Source organism: Lepus europaeus, chromosome 1 (genome assembly GCF_033115175.1).
Source record: "Lepus europaeus isolate LE1 chromosome 1, mLepTim1.pri, whole genome shotgun sequence".
Classification (NCBI taxonomy): Eukaryota; Metazoa; Chordata; class Mammalia; order Lagomorpha; family Leporidae; genus Lepus; species Lepus europaeus.
The window spans coordinates 88,936,765-88,962,850 of record NC_084827.1 but is presented as its reverse complement, the minus strand read 5'-3'; positions in this window follow the sequence as shown (position 1 = coordinate 88,962,850).

Below are 26,086 nucleotides of genomic sequence, written 5' to 3'. Positions count from 1 at the left end.
TGCTCATAGCACAAGCATTTAAGAACCAAAGCCTCACTTCTATTGTATTTGTTACTTCAGTCTATGTAAGCACAGGATTTTATCATGGACTTCATATTTTATAGGAAAAATAACACACTTTGCCATACCAGATCAATGAATACTTTCATCTACTAAAGACAAAAGTAGGAAATTAAAGACTGGTTCAGTTCTCATTGGACTGCATTCCCTGTACAAATCAGGTAGACAAAGTTGCCCTTATGAGCCCCTGGGAAAACATCCAGCCTCTTGGACATAATGGTCCTTCCTAGTGTTTATTTATTCATCTGGATTGAGTGGCAGTAATTTTACATTTTAGAGTCCATCAAAGCCAAGTTGATGATCCAAAGAAGCTTGATCTTCTCAGGGTCACTTTGCTTACATTGGCTCTTCCTTTTCTTTGTCTGAATCTCATGTTGGGATTTTCTTCTTAGCAGGAGTGAGATTCGTTTTTCTTGTACATTCCTTACCTTATAAAAGTCTCATTCTTGCCATCATCAATGTTAATGACTGCCAATCCTCTTTTAGAGACATTTGAGTATTAACAGAGACTATTCCTATAACATATTTCCTATGGTTGGATCTTAAGTAACAGGTAGACATGAATAAAATGCTTTGAGGTACATTATGAAATCATATCACAAGAGGTTATAAGATGTCATAGAAAAAAATGGGGACCAGAGTTAAAACTTCTTTTATGAACTTGCACTTAAGTTGTACTCTTTTAAACTGTGATGAATGTTCAAATTAAAAACGCATCAAAAAAGATTCCCAAGTTCTTGATGCATTAGCTTACGGCAGAGCAACATTCCCACTGAGAACAACAGAAAAGTTGGACAGAAAGTAGAAATGATCCATTTGAAGAATTTGGAGAACAGCTGAGGCAACTGAGGGGCCAGGCTGCTAGAAAAGCAGGTAATTACTGAAAGATGAGTTGATATTTTGTGAGCTACTTTCCTTCCAGAGACATTAACCAGTTCTTGGAGGGAACCTTAAAATCCTGCAGAGGGCTACAGCTTACAGGCAAAGAAGCCAGCAGAACTTTGAAGACGGCATTATGAAAGCTGCCAGGACTTGGGAAACCAAGATCTTTTAGAGGAGACATTCAGAGAAACAAATCCAACCTTAATAGAGGATCCCTTGAAGGTTTTTGTTGTTTTGCTTTTTATCCTTAAGGTGAGCAGAGCTAGAAATAAAACCTCACTCTGAAAAGCAGAGTGGAAGTTTTGGCAGTTTTACATAGCTAAAGAGGCCACAAATTGGAGTAATGACCTGGCAAGGAGGAACAACTCACCAATCTCAGTAGGGACCTGAGGGTACACAAAAAAGGAGTGAACCAGAGTTAGATGAATGTTCACAAAAAGTATAACTCAGTCTTTGCTTGGATTATGGTAATCTGCACTCAGATCCTAATTAGCAGTTCCAAATGCTTACAGTTTCCATAAAGGAAAATAGTCCCAGCAGCTGGATTTTTCCCCTATTTTAAAATTGACACACAAATATTGGGCATACTTATGGGGTACACTGGGATGTTTTGATACCATAATGTTCCAGCCTGGGTAAGCATTTCTTCCTCCTCAAATATTTCTTGTTTATGGTAAAAACATTCAAAAGCCTTTCTTCTAGATTTTTGAAATATTAAAGCACATTATTGTAATCTATAGTCACCTCACCATAATGTAACAGAACATCAGAATTTATTTCTCCCATCTGCCTATAACTTAACACCCATGGACTAAATCCTTCCCAAAGCACCTCCCCCCTACCTTCCTCTACCTCTAGAAACTATGTTTCTCCTCTCAACTTCTATGGAATTAACTTTTTCAGATTCCACATATGATTGAGATCACATGGTACTTATCTTTCTATACCTGGCTTATGTCCCTGTGTATAAAGTTCTTCATTGAAAGCCATGTTGTTGTAGATGACAGAAAAACAAGAGAATTCAATTGAAATGATAAAAGAAATATTTTCACTGGACACAAAGATGAATCTCTTGATTTTCTGGGTGTTACAGCTTAACCTATACCCTTCCTGAACCTTTAGTGTTGGGTGATGATGATTTTCTGGTCTGAGGCATCAAGATAAGATTGTTTATCTTTGAGGGTCTAGAGCTTTATTGTTGCATGTCAGTTGTCTCTATCTGCATCTAGGCAGGCATATTTTCTTCCTCTCCACTCATTCTTAGCAGAATGGGAAAGGTTGTTTTCGAAATGTGGACTCTTTAGACCACCAGGACTAACCAAACATTCGTGTTTCAGTTTCTCAACTTATGGGTCCTAACAATACATTTGCTCTCACCAAATGTAGGAATAACTGTAAAAATATATGCAACATTATAAAAGGAAGACTTTATAGTACTTGCAAAATGCCAGGAACTTAGTTAAGATCAGGAGTTTCAATCATTTTATTAGGGAATAGAGCACACTCTGGCCTGTTATGCATATAATTTATTGCAGTGCAGTGAGTGGGCAAAGATCAAATTTGGGTGATTGGGTTTTGAGGTAGATTAAGCTATAGGAGGTGGTTATTTAATATGTATGAAGGAGAAGAGTTGCAAAGCTGGTCATTTGGTTAACTGTACAAAACTGGAAACCTACCACTTGAGAGACCTATAAAAGAGCAGTGATACCTGTGGGCCTCACATAGACATGAGATCTGGGTGGAATCATTGTCATTGTGTAGCTGCTCTAGACAAAATTGCCCAGGTCTTATATTTTAAGCATACATAATGGTAATTTTAAAAAGATTAAAACTTAATTTTAAATTAAAAATATTTAATTCACATTGTAGAAATCATCTTTAGGCAAGACCTTGACTGTGGGATTTCCTTGTGAAGTTTGGAATGCATTGCATCATTTTGCAGTATCCTCCCATAATTCTTCAGGTGCAGTTCAGTCTGATACAGCATGTCTATATCTATATAATGTCCAGGACTATGGATAGCTTCCTTATGAATGATAGCATTGCAGGATAAAACAAGTCATTATGACTTATGTTAGTACACATTCAAGAGCCTTAAGGTGACAATTCTTTCCAACTGCTCATTCACTATACTGCAATAAAAGCAAGAGATTATGTAGCATATAAAACACAAAATCCAGGTCCTGAGATGGACTCTGTGTCAAACTCTTTTAATTTAGTGCTTTTACATTTTGTAAATTATATAAATAATATTAATGATGTTTTTAATAGAACTGATTCAGAATAATTATAAACCAAATGGAATACTTCAGAGATGAGTCACAGAAATTTAATAGTCTGAAAATGAATCTTGATGTGAATGGAAGGGGAGAGGGAGCGGGAAAGGGGAGGGTTGCGGGTGGGAGGGAAATTATGGGGGGGGGGAGCCATTGTAATCCTTAATCTGTATACTGGAAATTTATATTCATTAAATAAAAGTTAAAAAAAATAGTCTGATACTGATCATTTATTTTCCAGAACTGTGCTGTCCATTCCAATGGGATTGGTATCAGAGAACAATAATCTATAAGCCATTTTACACATTTCCTCCCCCCCCCTTAATTGTCCATGAGTGTGTGTCTGTGAAGAGTAACTATTGTGACCTTGAAATGAGCTTTCCCTAAAGTTTGTCAGTCTTATCAATTTTACTGCTGTGCTCATACGAGGAGTTTGGCTTTACCCTTGTTCTGTGTTTAGTATGGTGTGTCACATAGTTGATACCCAGTGATATTGTTCTGTCCAGGTGATTGACCTGGTGAAATAATGCAAGATTGACTGAGTGCCAAGGCTAAACTGAGGTATCTACGACAAACATTCTAAAACCCCCAAGAAGACAAGGATGCAAAATGCCAACAGCTATAAGATGGCTTAGAGAAACTATAAAGTAGAAAACAGGGTTCCTTTTATTCTCCCTGACCAGAAGTAGGCACCTCACTGAAAGTTAGGAAAAAATGGAGTGAGGGAGAAAGGCATGCTACCACAGAAGGTTCTGATTTGGTTTATAGAGTACTCCTAAACAAAAATTCATCCACAGATGACATTTTGTGGTTATAAATTTTTAAAGTTTTGAAATAATCTCAAACTTACAGGAAAGTTACAGGCATAATATGGTGAACTTTAATTTTTCTGCACCACCTGAGAGTAAGTTGCTGGTCTCATACTTCATCATCTCTGAATTCTTCAATGCATATTTCCTACCACCAGGGCATTTCTTCACTGTGCAATCATCATAATCAGGAAATTGGGACTGATGTATAACAACTGTATCATCCTGAGACCTCACTCAAGTTTCCAATTTTCCTGGTAACTCTCTTTAGGGCAAAAAGACCTCGTTCAGAACCATATCTTGCATTTTCTTGTCTCCTTCAGTCTGAAACATTCCTTTACTTTTATGGCTTTAACATTTTTGAAGATTTCAGGCTAGTTATTTGGTAGGCTGTCTCTTGATTGAGGCTTGCCGGATGTTTTGTCATAACTAATTTCAGCTTACACATCGTTGGCAGGAATATCACAGAAGGGGCACTGTGTTCTCATTGTATCATATCAGGTGCATACACTTTTGATTTATCCTATTTCTGATGCCATTGCTTTGATTACTTGATGGAGGTGGAGTCTGCCAGTATTCTCCAGTGTAATGTTATTATTTTCTCCTTTGTAATTTATGAGTATCTCATGGAAAGATACTTTGAGACTATATAAATAAATAGCTGATGCCCCAAAAATGTGTCATTCATTCATTTCTTCATGAAACTTTTAACTTATTTATTCATTTATGTATAGCAGCTAGGATTTATTGTTGCTTTATATTCAAGATAGTTAGAGCAACACAACCTAAAACCAGTTTCTAGATGGCAGACCAAGAAGGTAAAGATGTATGATCCAATACCTGTAAGATGACCTGGAAAACTTTAAAGTGTAAAGTAGGGTCTCATATAATTTGTAATTGTTATTATCTATTTGATGTTGAGATTGCCTCAGATTTCTCCAATGGGAACCCCTTCAAGCCAGCTGCCTCTGTGTCCTTTGGAGATGCTTCCGTTGTTTTGGTGGGCCCTCCCTTGCTTTCTATTTTAAAAAGGATGCTCCAGGCTGATTATTGCTCTAGTCCTGGAGTTAGCCATTTCTCCAAAGGGCCTAGATCCATTTACTGGTGAATGCTATTGGAGAATTATTGTTCCTAGACCTTTACATTCCTATTTATTGTCTATTTCTATCATCTATTATCTATCAATTGAATCACAAGCCTGTTTCACCACCTCCAAGTTCTCTCCAATGTTATATTTTTCTTTCTTTCCATGTTTGTAGTTCCCTCTTCTAACACAGAAAGATCTATCTTCCAGTAAACTTCATATATTTAATCAGTCTCCCTCTATGCAACAAATTTCCAAGTGCATTGCCTCTCCAAGGCCACACAAATGCCTCTTTAGTCTGCATGGTTATGGCACTCTTTTATGCCATCCTGTATGTGGATACTCTTCTCATCCTACTTAGATCTGATGCAAATGCCACACTACAGCCATCCCCACATGTTGCTCTTTAATCCTTGTAGGGGTTTTCCTGCTGGTCTGAGCCATAGCTTTTTATGCTATTGAAGACATTTACCTTGGCCAACCCCACTTACTGGTTTTAAAACTGAATTGTTGGCCGGCACCGTGGCTCACTAGGCTAATCATCCGCCTGAGGAACTGGCACCCCAGGTTCTAGTCCTGGTTGGGGTGCCAGATTCTGTCCTGGTTGCTCCTCTTCCAGTCCAGCTCTCTGCTGTGGCCCGGGAGGGCAGTGGAGGATGGCCCGAGTCCTTGGGCCATGCACCTATATGGGAGACCAGGAGGAAGCACCTGGCTCCTGGCTTCGGATCAGCACAGCATGCCGGCCGTTGTGGTTGTTTGGGGGGTGAACCAACAGAAAAGGAAGACTTTTCTCTCTCTCTCTCTCACTGTCTAACTCTGCCTGTTCAAAAAAAAAAAAAAAAAAAAACACTGAATGGGAAATAAGAAAAAATAAAAAAGGATAAAAAAATTTTAAAATGTCACTTTTCCAAATTATTAAGAAATTGTGTATTAGATATTTTAGAACCAATTTATATTTTTGAAAAATATACATCACACACACACAATGCCTTTAGGATTGGAAGGATTCAAATATGTTTTGGGCTTCACTTTGTAGATTATAGACCTTGGGTTTCCTTGGTTCTCATCATGTTTGCATGAGATCATGGTTTTCAAACTTTATTATCCATAGCTCAGGTTCTATAGACACATCTCAAAGCTGCTCTGGGAGAGCAGGGTGGAATGTGAGAGTGTTCCAGAGTCTAAGTGGCATGTTTTTGTTTCCAACCTTGCTTCAAGCAGAAAGCTCTGTTTTTAACTATTTTATTTTTAATTTTTATTATGTACTCTTTTAAGTTTCATGTTTTAAATATGTTATGTGTCAGGTTTCCATATGAAATTTCTGTTGAAAATGTTTTACTTGCTGGGGCCAATGTTTTGGTACAGAAGGTGAAGCCTCCACCTGCAAGTCTGGCGTCCTAGCTGCTCCACTTCTGATCCAGCTCTCTGCTAGTGATCTGGAAAAAGCTGTGGAAGATGGCTTAAATGCTTAGGCCCTTGCCACCCGTGTGGGAGACCTGAATAAAGCTCTGGCTTTGGCCTGGGTCAGCCCTGGTTGTTGCTTCTATTTGGGAAGTGAACCAGCAGATAGAAAACCTCTCTGTCTCTGTGTGACTCTGTCAATTAACTAAATGCATCTCTAAAAATAAGTCCTAAATGCTAAAGATGTTTGAAAAATTGTTAGATTGTCTCTATGAGAGTACTAGCAGGGGTTTTTAAGAATTAGACTTTAAAATTCCTAAGGAGGTACTCTTTTCTTCATGAGTATGAAAAGTGGATAAATTTGTTATTTAAAAATTGTTTTAAAGCTTATTGTAATATATGATCATTTTAGGTTATTTTCAAAATATGGAAGAGTAGAAAACAATTTACTGTTGTTCTGCCTCTGACACATTGTGATAAAGCTACTCTCAACCTTTTGAAATATTCCTTTCCAGTATTTTTAAAATGTTTTTTTTATTTATTATTCAGTCATTCATTTGAGAGAGAGAGAGAGAGAGAGCGAGCGAGCGAGCAAAAGTCTCATTCCCTGGTTCACCCCTCAAATGCTTGCACAGCCTCTGTTGCTCTGTTGGTGGAGAAGTACTTAATGTGATACCTAAAGGTCAGTTAGCTGGTGAAGGATGAGGAACTGTAGAGGAGGAATGATTTTCAGAGAAAATAGCCTGTGCAAAGCCCATGTAGGACTAAACGATAGGATGTGTGTAAGGAGCCAAAAGAAATTTAGCATGGTGAAAGCATGGAATATTAAGCAGCATACAATTTTGACAGAGAGGTAGTCAGGTTGCATACTGACTCTTCTAAGAGCAATGAGAAGCACTAAGGAATTTAAACTTGGGAGTTACATGATCAATTTTGTGTGTGTGCATTTTTTTTAAGATTTTATTTATTTGAGAGGTAGAGTTACAGACAGTGAGAGGAAGAGAGAGAGAGAAAGGTCATCCATCTGCTGTTCACTCCCCAGATGGCTGCAATGGCCAGAGCTGAGCCAAACCAAAGCCGGGAGCCAGGAGCTTCCTCGTATCTCCCATGTAGGTGCAGGGGCCCAAGCGCTTGGGCCATCTTCTACTGTTTCCCAGGAAATGCAGAGAGCTGGGTCAGAAGAGGAGCAGCCAGAATGAGAACCTGTGCCCATATGGGATGCTGGCACCACAGGTGGAGGACTAACCTACTGCGCCACAGTGCCGGCCCCTCAATGTTGTGTTTTATAAAGAAGTCTCTGGGTGTTGTATGAAGAATTAAAGTTGTTGGTAAGATGGGATGCATTTCAACACTCTAGGAGCCATATGAGAGATGGCAATGATTTGGACTAAGGTATATGCATTTTGGCTAGAGGGTAAGGGACAAAGGCCCAAGACAGACTGCATATTTAGGTGACTTGTTTGATGTGGGAGTGAAGGAGATCTAAACTTCTGGGCCTTGCCACTAGGTTGCTACAAGGAAGAATCTTCTGACCAATGTTAGTGACCTGCCCCTTGTGGATGGGAGAATGGAAGTTAACCTGGGCTACTGGAGTTGAAGGAATTTTCGCATTTTGTCTCTGTAGCCACAGTGATTACCACACAGATAGGTATATGTCTCAGTTGTCTCACCAGGCCCAGAAAGTTTCAATATCAAGGAAGTGTACTCATTCTCTTCCACAATGTTAAGGTTGAGAGGACTTACAAAGTAGACCTGTTGTTCATATTTATCTCTTTTTGGCTGATGCCAAAGATAACAGCTGAAGTAATACACTGAATCTTCGTGACAGTGTTCAATCCTGAATTCAGCTTTGTTGTTCTCCCTGAACTTTTTGGATATAAAAGTAAAAAATATTATTTGTTATAAGAACACTTTGGGATGGGTCTCCTGTAGTTTGCAACTGAAAGAATCCTTGATTCATGCACCATTCAAAATAAACTCACAAGTTAGTTGTATTATACCATCTTGTAATTATATTGTAGCAAAACTGATATAGTAGTAGGTTTTTGTCACTACAAGTTAAATGTGCTTGAAAAATTACTTATGGAGGCAGAAGGTTTATTGAAGCTCATGGTTTTGGAGGTTCATGGCCCAAGATTGGGCAGCTCCATTGGTCTGGCATCTGAAAGTGGTAGGTGATGGGATACATGTGGAGGGAGAGCATGACATGGCAAATCAGCAAGCAGAAACAGACAGGGAGAATTCTCAGGCTTATATAATCAAATACTTTCATGAGAACTGCCTCCCAAAGATATTTTGCCTTCCAATACCTGAGGATCTCTCAGTAAGCATCTCCTCATAGACAACATGATTGGATCAAGCCTCCATGCTTACTGCCATCAATCCACCACTTTGGGACTTAAATGTCAGCATATGTTTGGGAGCCAAATCCTCTTCAAACTATATCATATACCTATAGTGTTTTGATGCTTTCTATTTTTTCCTTTGGGTCTTGGTTTGTATTCTTTCAGAAGCAGAACTTAAAATAAGGATATGGTTGCAAATAATTTATTTGAGAAGTCATCCCAAGAAACACTGTCAGGGAATTAAAGAAATAAGATCGAAAAGGCGGGAAGTCAATAAAATATGTGTTAGTTTTAATGATCTGTGATTACTTTAAAATTTACTGTATATGGGTAAAATGGTTATTTTTTCCCGTTCAATTGTTGTTTATAGCCATCATCTATATTTCCATTAAACTAGGGTCTTTTTGCTTTTTACTTGATAAACTTCTTATTTGGTGAAAAAAAAATGTGCTTTAAAGAAGTCGTGGGTACTATTGTGGGTATCTAAAGTTAATCCTGCCTGGAAATTTCTGAGAAATAGGCTGGAAATTTCCTCAATGTCATGTTTAAATAGTGGCGAATATGCTGGTGTATTTATCTACCAATTGCATATCCATCATTGGTTGAAACTCGCTTGGGGGAGAATTAACTTCTTGATACTTTCAGCTTATTCTATACATGGGCCAACCTTGTTCCTTTGTTCAAAACAGAAGGTATATATAAAGTTGTATGTATTCCTTGGTAATCAGTCTTCAGGTTGTGAATGCCAAGAGGAGGTGGGCAGAGCACTAACAGAGTCTGATACACTTCCCACTTCTCAGCTCCTACTAGATCCACAGCTTAAGTTCTTATTTTCAATACTTCATACATCTTAATCTTTTTTAATAACCATCACTTCCTCTCCGCTGATTGATTTCTATTAGCACACACAGTTTTTCAAATAGCTCCCACCTAAAAATTAAGTTTCCATATTTTCCTTCAGTTACTACCCTATTTACCTTCTCTATTTCTCATCAAAACTTTTCAAATTAGAGCTAGATTAAAGGAATAAATTCATAGTGTTACGCAGAATAGAGGTACGGTTATAATTCACAATAACCTATTGTATATTTTATGAGCCAATGGAAGAAATGAGCTCTGAGTCTCTAATCATAAAGTAATGTCAAAGAAGGGGAAATGTTGATCACCCAAATGTGGTCCATTACATATTATTTACATGTTTTTGAAATATACTTCACCTCATAGATATGTATAATTATTGTTAGTAAAAATTTTGCAAATACTTTTCCAAGAGCTGTATGTAGTTGTGGCTTCTTTTTCCTGAGGACTCCCTCCTCTCATTAACTTAATTAAGTGGAGTTTCCATCATTATTACTACCCTAAAACTACCCCAATGAAACTCTGCAATAATCTCTAGGATGCAAAACCAGTGGTCACTTCTCTACTCTCCTGTTACTCAACTTTTCAGCATAATTCAACAGTGATGTGCTCTCTTCTTAAAGAAATTTTCCTCTTCTAGATTTTAGTACCACTGTATTTTGCTAACTCATTTGTTACTACTTTTTAGTCTCCTTTAATAACCCATTTTCTGGTGCCATTTATGATTATGCTGAAGTCCTATCCATCTACATATTCTTCCTATGTTAATCCACTCAATTATCTTGACCACTGCACTGAGCTCCAGAATCATATATACAACTGTTTTTGTGACACTTGTACTTGCATATTTAGTAAGCATCTTACCATGCCCAGAGCCAAACAAAACTCTTACTTTTGTCACTTAAAACTTTAGAGAATGCCAAAAATTTCCTAGTTACTCGAACAAAAACTATGAGCAAGTCTTGATTTATTTTTTCCTCACCTCCCACATCTGACTCCATAAGGAAGTTCTCTCACCTCCATCTCAAAGTTAAATTCTGAATATAACAGTTCCCTCAAGTCCATCCTTACCACTCTAGTACAAGACACTATCATTTTCCCCCAATCTACTGCAACAACCTCCTCGTGCCTCTCCTCCTACATCTTTATGAACCATTCTGTACACAGAAAACCGAGAAATATTTTAAAATTATACATCATATTTCTTCCTTCTTGAAATTCTCTGTGTTCCTTAATACTCAACAACAGTAGCAAAAGCAACAGCAGCATAATCTGGTTCTTCCATTTCTCTCTGAGTCATTTCCCACCACCCTCCTCTCTGCTCTCTGTAGACTAACCATACTTGCCTTCCTTTTTAAAGTGATTCTTATCAATGACTGTACCACACCTTGGTGGCACTTTGAAATTTGTGGGTGCATCTTTTTGTTATGATTTTTGAATCAATAACAGTGTGTATGGTCATTGATTCCAGACATCCTGCCATGTGCTGAACAGCCCCATATGTATTTCTATATCCCAGGTAACTTTCAAATATTCTGCCACATATTTATGTAAGTAAAAAATCTACTTAAAACTATTTGGATGTAAAAACTAGAATCACAAAGTATTCTAGCACAGTTTTAATATACAGTGAAATTTCTAGGAAAAAAAACTACATCACAAATTAAGGGAAGATAATTTGTTTTGTTAGAAACTCTATCAGAACTTGCTCACTATTTCAGAAAATCACGTCACCAATGGCAACGCCATTTGTGATATTTTAGTTGCCAGTGCAATACACCTGTACCTGACTCCATTTGTGGTTGTCACATTCATGTGGTTTCTAAGTATAGACACAAACATCTGACTAGTTCATATGGCTTCTTGTTATAATACCTGAGCTTTTCCAGATAGAGACGCATATTATTTTATTGTAAATTATCTCTCTTTGTGCTTTATATTTTGTTTAAGACATTATACTAACATATAAAACTAATATTTTTTGTAAATTATTTGTGTAATTATCTGATATTTGATGTGAATGTAATTTCAGAGTAACAAAGGGAATTTTACAAATTATTGGCCATAAAAAGAGCCTGAGTGTTTTGAGAATGTTGCTCTAGCATTTAAGCTTGTTCCTATCCCAGGTGATCAAGTTGCATATACTATAGCCTGGAACAATGGACAGATCTTTTCATAGGACTACAGCAGGAAAGTAAGGTGATGTGCCAGCTTGTGAGGAAATTCTAAAATCTATCTGGAATTAATCTAGCAGATTAATTCTGTACTTAAGGCAGATACTGTTAGTGTTTTCTAAAACTTATCACTCTTCTTTAATAGACAGACCATTTTCCTAAGCGTTCATCACAACCAGAAGTGGCCACGTGACTATAGGAACAGCAAAAATTTATTTTAAGCAATCACTGTTTTCTAATTTGTCTCTATGTAACCTTTCACATTTGGGGATCAGACTTTCTATGGTACAATGTGCATTGACATTTCAATACCTTCCTTTCCAATTATTTCATGGAAAGGATTAGAAAGATTGTAGGGTACAGCAATGTTATAGAAACAGCACTCGGATCACAAAAGGATGATGCTGAAGCTGTAGCACCATATTATATCTTATTGTTTATATTTTTTAAGGGTGCACAATGATGGTATAAGATCAAAGGTCTGATTTCTTTTCTTCCTTTTCACAGGTTGTCTTTTTTTTATTAAATATAAGATCAGTTTTTAGTAGGGTTTTCTGTTATCATGTTTACTTCCTCATTTTTAGTTTGTATTTTTCTAAGATTTTGGCATTGGAGTCAGCTTTATGGCACAGTGAGTTAAGCTGCTGCCTAGGGCACTAATATCCCATATTAGAGTGTCAGTTTAAGTCCTGGCTGCTCCACTTCTTATATAGTTCCAAGATAAAGTACCTGGAAAAGCAGCAGATGATGACCTTCATACCTGGATGGAGTTCCTGGCCCTTGACTTTGGTCAGACCTATCTCCAGCCATTGTAGCCATCTGAGGAGTGATCAAGTGGGGGTCTCTATTCAGATGTACTTGAGAGATGTTGAGAATGGCTGCACTGCAACTTAATGGTTTAGAATCCTTTTATATAGTATGGAATACTACTCAACCATAAAAAAGAATGAAATCCTGTCTTTTGCAACATAATGGATGCAACTGGAAATCATTATACTTAATGAAATAAGCCAGTGCCAAAAAGACAAATGCTGTATATTCTCTCTGATGTGTGGTAACTAACAGAGTACCAAAAATGTTATGTGTAGGAGTGAAATTGACAGTTTGAGCTTCGATGATTGTTTATAGCCCTTGCCTCTACTTTTGAGAAACAGTGTTCTTTTCTTTTTAAAATTTGTTGAAGTCTTTAATTCACGTGGGGTTAATCTTAGGAGGATAAAATAAACTTAAAGCACATCATTGTAAACATTAAGAGAAGGAATAAGAAAGGCAGGAAGAGGGAGGATGGAGGCATGGGTGGGAAGGAGGGTAGGATGGGAAGTATTACTATGTTCCTAAATGAAATACATGAAATTTGTTTACCTTAAATAAAATTTAAAAAAATCAAGATAGACTTATTTCCTTAACACCCAACAGAGTAGCCTGTGTGATTGTCAAGAGCTGATAGTGATCATGAAGAAATGCTAATTGACAAAAAAAAAGAACAAGGGTCTTTTGTTGTAGGTAAAGTCTACAACTTATGACTCACACTCAAAGGGAGTCAAGAGGCTTGTGGCCCTTTGATGGACAAGTTTCTGAGGACTTCAGGTTTCCCCAGTGATCACCCATTGCCAATGAGACTGCATGACTGGAATGAGGGTATACACAAGGTTTTTGGGAACCTCCCTTTGCCCTTACCATGGAGATTTTTCTTTCTTCCTGACTGTGGCCCACCACTGTGGGTATCTTCCTACCTGTCAGATGCCAGTAACTTTTCAGAATATTTATGAGATAATATTTGTGAGGGAGAAAAATAACAAATGTTGGTTCAATTCCTGTGTCAATTTCATAAGGGGAACTCTCCCCCCCCCCCCCCAGGCAGAGTGGACAGTGAGAGAGAGAGAGAGAGAGAGAGAGAGAAAGGTCTTCCTTTGCTGTTGGTTCACCCTCCAATGGCCGCCACGGCCGGCGCGCTGCGACCAGCGCACCGTGCTGATCCGAAGGCAGGAGCCAGGTGCTTCTCCTGGTCTCCCATGGGGTGCAGGGCCCAAGCACTTGGGCCATCCTGCACTGCACTCCTGGGCCACAGCAGAGAGTTGGCCTGGAAGAGGGGCAACTGGGACAGAATCCGGAGCCCCAACTGTGACTAGAACCTGGGGTGCTGGCGCCGCAGGCGGAGGATTAGCCTATTGAGCCGAGGTGCCGGCTGAGGGAACTATCTTTACAATTTACAGTTGCGTACTTTTTTCCTCCAAAGATAAACAGCTCATTGTTTTCAATCTTCAAGCTAAGCTAGCATGGTTATGTATTGAATATCAAGATTATCACTAATTTTCTGTCCTACACACTAATTAGTTGCACAACTATTTGCCTGATATATTTTATGTGATGCTGAACAGCTCATTAGTGGAAGTATAGTTGGTTAGACTTTGATGTAACTGAACTTCAGAAATGCCACCTTTTGGTGCCACTCTGTGCACCAAGAGAAAACATTCATGAACACCAACTTGACTAACTTTATGAAGTCAGGAAGCTACTCACAGCAAAGCATTAATTAGGATAGTTAGTCAATCAGTAGCCCCTGTAGCTTGCTCATTCTTTTGGAAAAATTGGAGGCGTTTAACAACACGTTTTTCAACAGGTTGGTTAAGGTAAGTAACATATCTTAGGACAAAATGCAGTGAATTTATTGAGACTAGATCAAATATCTGTTCTTCTGCGAAGTCTTGAACAATCTACTTTGGCAATATTGGTTAATCATTACTCCAAAAGTAATTTATTCATATTTAATTTTCCTGATACTGAATTATTATTACTACTATTTTTTCTTTTACCGTTATTAGTAGTAGTGGTAGCCATAGTTATTTGGCATTGTCTATGCCTTATTATATTATGTATCCTTAGGGCACAGTTCAAAGCCAACCATATTGTAATTGCTCACCAAATGTTTGCTGAAATGAAATCCTGCATTCATGAATGTTTGCGTGAATCATTGAGTGAGTCAATTCAATGAATATTGACTATTCCTTCACACCATGGGTGGAGGAGATTATGAATCCTACAGAAATTGGAAGTTTATGACCTACCTATTGACAACAATGATTTTAGACTTTATTGGCATAAAAACATTGATATTTCACTAGTAACCAACTTTCTGAAAGGGACAAAAGCTAAAGATTAGGTTTTAAAATATTAGCAAAAAAGTGCCCAGGTAAAAATTATGGAATAATATAAAACATTCAATGTGAGAGCAAAAATTTGATCTCTCTCAGAATGATTGTTTAGTTTTCAAAACACAGTGATTTGAATAATTCCCCTCCCTGGGAAAGTTTCTGCTCTCTCTTGGTTAAAGTAGCTGTTGCATGGGGAGGCTAGGGACCTAGGATCATGAGCACAGGGTCAGGTGTGTATTTACTTGCTTTTGTAATGCTAGTACTCCACACGGAAGTAAGAGCATATTATATTCTTGATATTATTCATTGAATAAATGGATAAATGAAACAAATTAATATGATTGTGGTTTATTATCAGTGTATTTATAGGCACAGATCCAGTTTGATTAGAAATTAGTTAAAATACTTTAAAAGCTTTGCTCAGAGCTTTGGTTGTTTAATCTTATTTTTTTTCCTTCAAAGACTTCTGACTTAGAAATGTGAATTCTTCTGGCACAGGTTTCTGCTAGAACGCATTCCTCTTGACTCCAGCTGTCTGGTGCTTAAACTTAAAAGTTTCCTCAAGTGCTTTCTTAGCACTTTGTCCACAGCACGACTGTAACACTTTTCACACATAATTGCATTTACAAAAAGCCCTTACCAAATGCAATTTCCTTTTCATGAAATTGTACATATGCGGGTTTACTTTTGTGCACTTTTCCACAGTTAGAGGAATCTTATTTGATTAGATGCACACCTGTTGGGGATAATTTGGAAAACAGGGAGTAAGGAGTTGAGAGTTGAAAAAGCAAAAAGGAGGAAAAGCAGGTGGTAAAGCAAGAGAAAGATTTTCAAATGCAGCTTGGGAAGAAACCAAGGTGTCCGAGGAGAGTTAGAAATGCATCCCGTTGGCTAGAAGGAAGATAGGTACATGTGTTCTAGAATGAAATTTTCATGAGCAAAGTGAAAAATCTGTGAGTGGGTAGACCTGAGAAGTGGTATTGTTTTGTATGCTAAGGTAACTCAAATAAAAGTTGTTTAGGACTTTTTCAAATGCAGTTACTATGTATTTGTGGCCACCATGTAGAGTAGAAGACTGGAGTTAATGAGTCATTCACTCATCCAGAGACATTTAGCTTTCATGTATAGAATAACATGTATAGTTCATTGCAGAGACAAATTATTTGCCAACAAACAAATACACAGATATCTTGTTGAAAATGGCAGGAAGAGATTTTACTTTACCATCTTCATTGTTTGGTTTTCAAGAAAGAAAAACATATTTATAATAACTTTCATAGCTTCATTCACAACCTTGGTGGCCCAGTCTTATCTTTCTTTAAAGGCTTATTTATTTTGGAAATGTGAATTCTCCTGGCACAGGGAATTTTGGAGCCTAATCTTTTATTGGAGAGGGAAAATATATGTTTGTATGGCAATGTACAAATTGCGTGAGTCACAGAGATGGAAAAATATTACTTTATTTATCTTTCCATAACTAGACTTAATTTTAAGCCTCCTTTTACATCTAAAGAAGAAAATTTCATTTAACTACTAAAAATTTTAGTGATTCTCAGGATTTTGAATATATATTTATTCAAATTCACGATTTCCCCCTTCGGTCTTCCAAAGAGGCTGATGTTAATCATAATCATATGCCACAGTGCAGCGTTTTGGGATACATGGAAACCACGTCTCCCTACTGATCCACCCTGGCTGTCTTCCAACCAGGACTACCACAATCCTGTCACAGGCTGTGATTTTCTTCATATCTAGAACTTAGTGATTCTACAAATTATAATTTATAGAAGGAGCTCCATCTACCTTTCAGGCTAAAATTATGTGACTTACTCTCCTTTTAGCTCCCGAATCCTGGCTATCTGTTGGTGTTGTATTATATCTAGGACATTCTTTGCCACATGACAAAGTATCTGATAGATCCACTTCTGACTAGACCCTTGAGTGCTTCTCTAAGGCTCCAGACCAACCCGTTGCAAATAGATTCATCCATTCATCCACAAATGTTTTTGAGTGCTAGTTACGAGGCACTGATGGTGTAAGGTTCCTTTCCTGGAGAATCTCACTTTCTAGTAGAATGAGGAGACTGCTCCCACAAAGCTTAGACACTGAAAACTGAATATATTCTCTACAACTTGCTGCTTGCATTAACATTATTTTATTTTTCTATGAAATAAATGACCAGGCTAATGGCTTTAATTCTTTAATAGAAAGCACCAACTGTGTGAACCCTCAAGTTCTGTGAAATTTGCCTCCAAGATCCTTGCTTTGCTGTGTATAAATCCTTTTCCAATCCTGCCCAACTCGCTCTATAGTCCCATCTTCAACACCTAAATCTCAGACCCACCTGAGGCCAAATCTCAATTTCCCATAAATTCCAGCCTTGCCTCTCTGAGACACTGCTCATGCATTTTGGTTTGGTTTGGTTTGGTGGTGGTGGTGGTGGTGGGCACAGGGAGCAGTGGCATCCTTCCATATATGGTAAAAAAAACCTCAGCTTTGATTATCAACAGATTGTGGTGGTGATTTTTGGGGACAAACACTTGACAATGATATCATGACTCAGTAGCAGGTTCTGCTTCTAAGAAGATGAATATTTAGTACACATAATCAGGTTCATATTCTCTGAAAAATTATTTCAAATATGTGTTTATGCATGATCAAAGGTCAGACATTTCCTTGCTAATTCATGGTATGATTTGGATACCAAATAGAGATTATTTCTCAGTGGTTGTTGTAAATATGGTCTTTTAGGGGCTAGCATTGTGGTGTAGCAGGTAAAGATGCTGCCTTCAATGCTAGCAACCCATATAGGCACAAGTGCTCCTTTTCCAGTCTAGCTCCCTGATAATGCACCTGGGAAAATCAGCAGAGGTTGGCACAAATGGTTGGGCCCCTGCCATCCACGTTGGAGACTCTGATGAAGTTCCTGGTTCCTGGCCATTGTGGTCATTTGGGGAGTAAACCAGCAGGTGGAACATCCCTCTCTCTCTTCCTCTCTGTCTCTCTCTGTAACTCTGGCTTCCAAAATACATAAATAAATCTTAAAAATATGATCTTTTGGGGCAAGCATTGTGGTGCAGCAGGTTAATCTACCGCTTGGGATGTCTATATCCCATATCAGTATATCTGTAATTGAGTCCTACCTATTTCTGATCCAGTTTTCTGCTAATGCATCTGGGGGATAACAGATGATGTCCCAAGTACTTTGGTTCCTGCCACTCACATACGGAACCTTGGTGGAGTTCCTGGCTCCTGGCTTTGTCCTTCCCCAGTACTGGTTGATGCAGGCATTTGGGGGAATGAATCAGAGGATAGAAACTCTTTCTCTAGCTCTTTCCCTGTCATTCTGCCTTTCAAACAAACAAACAAACAAATGAATAAGACTTAAACAACTGTGTTAATCTCCCTTAAGATTTACACAATGCAGGTTGTAGTCATGCCTCCGATATTGAGTTTAGGCTCTCTTGAGATTGCCAGATGCACAGTGCTGCTCACCCAGCCTGGAAACATGCTGTACTCAGTCACCTGCTACAATAGTTACATTGTAAAGTATATGACACAGGTGGCACTATTTTTGTACTCTCATTTTTGGTTAATGTTTTTCATCTCTACTATCTGTTTGCCTATTCAGGTGAAGTAGGCTGAACAATAAAAAGAGCCTCTAGAACTCTCTGTTAAGGGATCAAAGATCAACATTGTCAGGATTCCTAGTTATAAGCAACAGAATCTGACCTAACATGTTTATTTGGAAAGAAATTTATGATAGTTCACAGAATTATTGGGAGAGTTAAAGTACAGACTCTAGGCTGAGTTTCTGGGAATAAAGCCCAGAATCACACAGAAAACTGGCTCACTTGGGAAGCTGCTGCTGCCATTGGCCTCAGAACCCCAGTGCTTCTGCCACAATCCGGAGGCTGTTGCATAGGGTAAGTGTTGCCCCCACTGCTGGCCTCAGAATGTTCTCCCCACCTCTTGCTGTGTGAGAGTGGTTTCCAAAGTGTGGTCCCTTAACTAGAAGCATCAGCATTACCCAGGGATTTGTTAGACAGGCAGATTCTCAGTTCTAACCCCAAACCTATGTAATCAGGCACTCTGGGCATGAAGCCTAATGATTTGGATTTCTGATACTGGCTGAAGCTTGAAGACTGCTGCTCCACAAAATTGTTCACTTTATTCCTCTGCATTTTATGCACATGCAGGTGTATCTGCTTACAGAACATAGGTCATATGAGGAACTCCAGTGGCAATAAAGACTGGAAAAAGGAGTTTAGGGCAGTACATCCCAAGCTTTAATATGGATCTCAGTCACCCGGGGATGTTGTTAAAATTCATATTCTGAATACTAGGTCTAGGGGACAGTTCCATTATGATCACAGGTAATACTCATATGCCTCCTCCATGAAGAGTGGAAAAAGTCTATTGTGCCACAATTCTGGAAGGGAAGTTAGAGAAACTGTGATTAATCCAAAATGTAATAGCTTCTGCTTACCTTCTCATTTGACAAAATACCAAGACCTCCAAATTTTGAAAAAAAAAGAGAGATCCTTCACCTGAGGAAGGACCTGCTGAAACTTCATACATTACCCTGTATAATGACATCTCCTTCCTTAGGAAACTACGAGATGACTGGGAATTGTATTTAGGAGAGAAGTTTGAGTCTCTGACAGGCTTGGTAGGCAGTTCCCCAACTTCTCTGAGTCTCTTTAGCCATACAAACTACATCTCAACCAGAGAACAGGTACTGTATAGTCAACACCATGCCCTCACCAAAGCTCTTCTTGTTAATACTACTGTTGTGTGCCACTGCCTGCCCAGAGAACCCTGATATAGAAATAATTCCTGGAGGATTTGTCTGACTATCTGGTCACCCTGTGACTCTCCCTGCTGAGTGCACTTCTGCCTAGAGAGCTTGGAGTTGAGCCTTGATTCAGGAACAATCCTTGGATGAGCCATCTGGCTACCTGGTAGCCAACTGGTTACAGTTGATCTCTCCCCTCATGGCTAGAATAATGCTTGTTTTCATTAGAATATTTTCAGATTTCAGGAGTTTTGTCTTTTCTGCCTGGAAAATTTTGGCCAGTATTATTTCCACTTGCCAATTTATATTTCTACCTTGTCATGGAGTTCCACCCAACACTGTCTTCAACCAAAGAACATTTTGTATTAAAGTATAACCATATTCCAAGACAACACCTGTGTTCTCTTGTGGATAAATCTGTGACTGTCTCTTGGCTCTTCATGCCTCTAAATTAGCACACCAGTAAAAGAGTCACTGCTCAGCATGAGCAAAGAGAACTATATTTGGAATGCAGAAGACTAGTTCACTAGGGCATCTCTTAGTGTTTTCTTGCTTAATTGTCCTAATTAATGAAAACCCAATAAAGAGAAGACCACCAAGGATTCTTATTCCCAGGAAATGATGATTTGCATCCTTTCATTAAAGAACTCTATCTCACTAAGGTGCTGACATAGAGTAAGGAAAATAGAAAGTGAACAGTATCAACTATGATTGCCAATACAGAGCTTAGGAGCAACTATAGAAGCGAAGATGGTAGGAACTCTGTTTTATATTTAACAGCTTCCCTTTCCCTTCCCTGCCTCATTCTCCCACCAACTTCCATGGGGGAAAAAAAACAGATGATGGCTGGTAACTTATGTTTCAGATTGGAACGTGATCATGAGAAGGAGCTGTTTGGACTTTGCTGGGGAGATGAACTTTTTGTGCAAACAAAAGATCAAAGTGAGTGTTCAGAAGAAAAGGTGATTGACTTTGTTGTGTACTTCTACTTACTTTTCCACGTTAGACCTCCGCATTAGTCCTTTCACCTGAGTGCCTAAGGAGCCTAAAATGCATTCCATCATCTCTCTTCCCTTCCAGTTTCTCTTTGTGTTTGTCCAAGGAGTAGTACTAGCATGAGTTCTGAGGGAGGACAGTAACACTGGGTGTTATTCTCCTGGTTCCTTATGTGTTTTCTGAGTACTAGCTACTGACAGAAGCCAGCGTCATTGCCTGTGTCAGGTGACCTGCTGACAACACTTCCTCTGCCTTTCTCCTTCAGGTTCTTCCCTCACCCTGACATGATTGCTGAGGGTAATGACATGTACTCTTCCTATTTCTGTGAAACTGCATGTTTCATTATGTTTGCTTATACCTTTATCATTCTGTTTCTAATTAAGTCTTTTATGAGACTTTTAGTATTTTATTAAGCTCTTCTGAAATCACCCATTTATATCCATATGTATGTAAATATATATATATATATATATAAACATAGTTATTGCATTTTCAGTTGACATATAATTGTTCATATTTATGGCATACAAAGTAAAATTTCAATACATGTATAAAATCGGTAATAATCAAATGAGGGTAATTAGTATATCCATAATCTCAAACATGTATCATTTCTTTGTGTTGGAGACATTTAAAATCTCTTTTTCTAGCTATTTTGAAACTTAAAATATTGCTAACTACAATCTCCTGCTGTGATGTAGAAGACTGAAACTTATCTGACTGTATTTGTGCAGTAAATAGCCTCTTTCTAGCGTCCTTCTCTATGCCCTTTCCAGGCCTTGGTCATGACTCTTATGCTCTCTATTTCTATGAAATCAACTTGTTCCAGTTCCACATATACAATTGTATGTTCCTTGTCTTTCTGTGTCTATGCCTGACTTGTTTCACTTAACCTCATGCCCTCCAGAACCATCTGTGTTGGTGCAAATAGCATTTTATTTTTAAGTCAGATAATATTCTATTGTGCCTATATGCCACAGTTTCTTTACCCATTCATCTGTTGATGGGCACCTAGTTTGATTCCATATCTTGGTTATTGTGAGTGCATGCACAAATATTGTGAATGGATGTGCAAATATCTCATTGACATACTTACTTCCTTTCCTTCAGTCAAATCATGCACTTTGAAATGGCCCTTCTGAATCCTGGAGGGGCTTGATAGCTTCTACTCTAAAATGTCCAAATTTAAATAAAGTAACTCCTTTCATAGATGCAGATTGATTAACTTGTACTTTCAAATTATTCCAGACAACATTTATCCATGTAGATGATATCCTGTCAAATGCCTTCCCATTTTGGCATGGGTGGAAGCTGCATGGAACTGGTTTGCAGAAGATAGGAACAGAGGAAAGCCTCCAAAAGCAAGGGCACAGTCAGCACACTCTATGACCATTCAGTGTGCACTGAGTGATTTTACACAGCCACGAAGCACTCATTTTTAACTTATGTCAATATACTTTCTCTTCAGTTGTAGGGGAGAAATTTTTATCTGCATATTATTAATTGGGTCATATTTTCTTTTCTTGTTTTTAATTGTAAAATTTTATTTTGACTGGGAAATTAGTTGTAATCACATTTTGGTTTGTTTGGTATGTCCTAGAACTGAGTTTCTTGAATGAGACAGTAGCTATTTTTTTCTTATTCTTAGCTAGCTACATGGAAGACATAACAAATCATTTGTTGAACAAATGAAATAAACTCATGTTTTGGATAGAAAACAAAACAGGGGCTCTAATTTGATTGATATTACTGAATGTGTCTGTTACATGAGGATCAATGATGTGATTTTTTTCAGACTACCTAAGCTATGTGTCCCACAAAGCCAACATTTTTAATAATGTTATATGTTTTCTCTTGGATGTCACAATTAAAGTTATGGGAATTTAGTTTTCAATTGAGTAAAATGGCTCCTAAGTTTGTTATTCACATGTTCCTGCTTCAAAGTGAATGAATGATGGATAAATGAGAACATGAAAATGAATAATAGATTGGCTCTGAGAGAATATGTAAGGTGATTAGTTACATTATTGCAGCCTGGGGAAGAGTGGGGGAATGAGAGCATCATACTTGTCAGTGGCAACCTTTCAAGGTGAATTCTACAGATAATACATCGTTTGACTCGCTTACCTACTCACTCATTTTTATTTGTTGTTATGGTAGTAAATTTTGTTTATGAGCCCCTATGTGCCAGGCACTGTTTTAGGTACTGGTTATCCATCAGTCAACAGAAGAGATATGGTCCTTCTTCCATTTAGTGTCCGGTCAGAAGACATTCCTGTAGACTTATAACAATACTTCCTCTGCTGCCTGTGTTTTATCTGAACTTCAGATTGATTGATCATGACTTCTCTTGAAGCATGGCTAATAATTCTTTTGTTGACATGATAGAGGAAAGAGGAAATAGGAGTTTTAGTTTGGAGGAAAAGCTTGATTCCAAGAAGCAGCGCTAGGGGCTGGCACCATGGCATACTAGGCTAATCCTCCGTCTGCTGTGCCGGCAGCTCATATGGGTGCTGGGTTCTAGTCCCGGTTGCTCCTTTTCAGTCCAGCTCTCTGCTGTGGCCCGGGAAAGCAGTGGAGTATGACCCAAGTGCTTGGGCCTCTGCACCCACATGGGAGACTAGGAGGAAGCTCCTGGCTCCTGGCTTCGGATTGGCGCTGCGCCGGCCGTAGTGGCCATTTGGGGAGTGAACCAACAGAAAAGGAAGACCTTTCTCTCTTGTCTCTCTCTCTCACTGTCTCTAACTCTACCTGTCAAATAAATAAATAAATAAAAAGGAGCAGTGCTATACACTTGATTTGATAAGTATTGGTGAATTCACAACAGAAATGGGAGGGCAATTGTCATGGTTTCTTAGGACAAATGCTGTTTTTTTTTTTTTTTTTTTTCTTTTTTTGGTCAAATTGATGTAGACTTACTGAAGAGGGATGGTATCAGAGAGAAAGAGAAAGTGATCATAAAAGGAAACGTCTTGGGGGCCAGCACTGTGGCATATCCAGTAAAGCCACCTCCTGCTGTGCCGGCATCCCATAAGGGTGTCAGTTGGAGTCCCAGCTGCTCCACTTTTGATCCAGCTCTCTGCTATGGCCTGGGAAAGCAGTGGGAGATGGCCCAGTTCTTGGGCCTCTGCACCCTCATGGGGAACCTGGAAGAAGCTCCTGGTCCTGGTTTTGGATCGGTGCAGCTCCAGCTGTTGCGGCTAATTGGGGAGTGAACCAGTGGATGGAAGACCTCTCTCTCTCTCTCTCTCTCTCTCTCTCTCTCTCTTTCTCTCTCTCTTTGCCTCCGCCTCTCTGTAACTCTGTCTTTCAAATAAAAAAAAATCTTTAAAAAACGAAAATGTTAAATTATTTAAAATGAGTGAGATTTTTATCTCAGAATTACATATGTATTGGATGGATTATTAACAGATTTCAGAAGAAAGTAGCAATTGTATTAAGCAGTGTAACAGTGACTTAGATACAGAGGATAATGATATGAATTTAGATGTCATTTGCTCTATATTATTGCTACTCCTTCATTGTACTGGTGGGGCCTAATTTTCCTCCCCTTGTGTGTATGTCTGGATTTAGTGACTCAGAACAAGTAAATAAAGTAGAAGTGATCATATACATCTTCTGATACTAGGTCACAAAAAGCTTTGGGACTTCTGTTTCCTTCTTTTCTTGGATCTTCTGGTGGAAGCTAGTTGCCATGTATAGACATTTATGTGGCCTTATGAGAGGTCCATGTAGGGAGGTATGAAGACCTCCTGTCAAGAACCTGCAATAGAGGTCTCTAGCCAACAGTCATGCAGTTGAGCTGTCTTGGAAATTGACTCCTTGTCCCCAATCAAGCCTTCAAATGGCTGCAGCCCCAGCTGTCATCATAACTGCAATGCTCTGGGAGTTCCTGAATTGGGAACAGCCAGTTAACACGTCCCTGGCTTCCTGACCCATGCAAAAATGTGAACTAGTGCATTTTTGGTGTTTTAAGCTTTTAAACCTTGGGATAATTTACAACACAGTGGTAGATAACAAAGTAGGAGAAATATAAATATGTATATCAATATTTGCACAGAATGAGTGCCTGAAGGTTAGAATAGTTATGAGGCATGCAATCTGTAAGACTTGAGTTCTAAAGCAAGGCAGTAGTACTGAGCATTACTTTGAACACAGCAAAGTAGAATGGCTAATGTGTGAGGCAGTTCAGGTCACCATGTGAGAACAAGAAAGATCTCAGCTGATGGAAGCCAAAGGAAAAAAACCCCTTTCCCTAGTAAAGCAAATTTCAGTCGGGATTTATGTCTGCAGAAGAGTAGCTCTAGTGCTAAATTTTAGTAACCTGTGGCATCAAATGTGGTTCTCAAAGGGTAAAGAATTTGATTTTAGGGTGGTTGGCAATAAAGGGAAAGGAAGAGAAAGAAATAAGCAGATGACACACCAAGAAATGGTATTGGAGGAAGAGTTTACTGGTTTATCAATTAATCGATTGCCTGGACCATCATCCTAGTAGCTGAAGGCATGGTTGGTGCCTGAGTTGTCCCCTCATCCTCAGGTGTCTCACACTATCTTGGCCCTGAGGAGGTACACATACTGGAACTGGAAAAGTGAAAGAAAATGAAAGAAAGCTGAGTGCGAAAGTAAGAAACTGAAAGGGAGAAGGGGAATGAATGAAAGAAATGTTGAAAGAGAGAAAGAGGACAGTGAAAAGAGAATCAGGGAGGTAGTAGGCAAGGAAAGGGAAGACAAATGAGGGGATGAGGGGGGCAGTTTTCCTCCATAGGAGCTCATGTTCTCAGGACGCTGGAGGGGCTGTAGGAGAAAGTTCACTTAGAAGTGAGCCCAGACTCCCAGGTTGTTCACCATGATGGTAGCTACCACAACCCTGCCCCCCCATAGCAGGAACATGTTTTATTAATAAGATGCCTCACACTTTCTATTGTTTTGTCCCCAGTTGTACAATTCAGAATTTTGAGACTTATGATTCTAACCAAGGAACCCTCATATACATATTGTATTGCCCTAGAACCTTCCATCCATTCTGCTTTTCCCTTCAATGTTCTTCCATTTACCATATCATTTTCCCTTTCTCCTCCACTTCTATTTCTTCATTCTCTTTTTAAAAAATTTTATTCCTTGTAATGAGTTTCCAAACCTTTTTAAGAGTCACCATGAAAACTTCTAAAAATGCAGATTCCTAGGCCCCAGACAAGGTCTCCTGAGTTATTCCTTCGTAAGATTCTGAAAACATCATTCTTGTTTCTTTTTT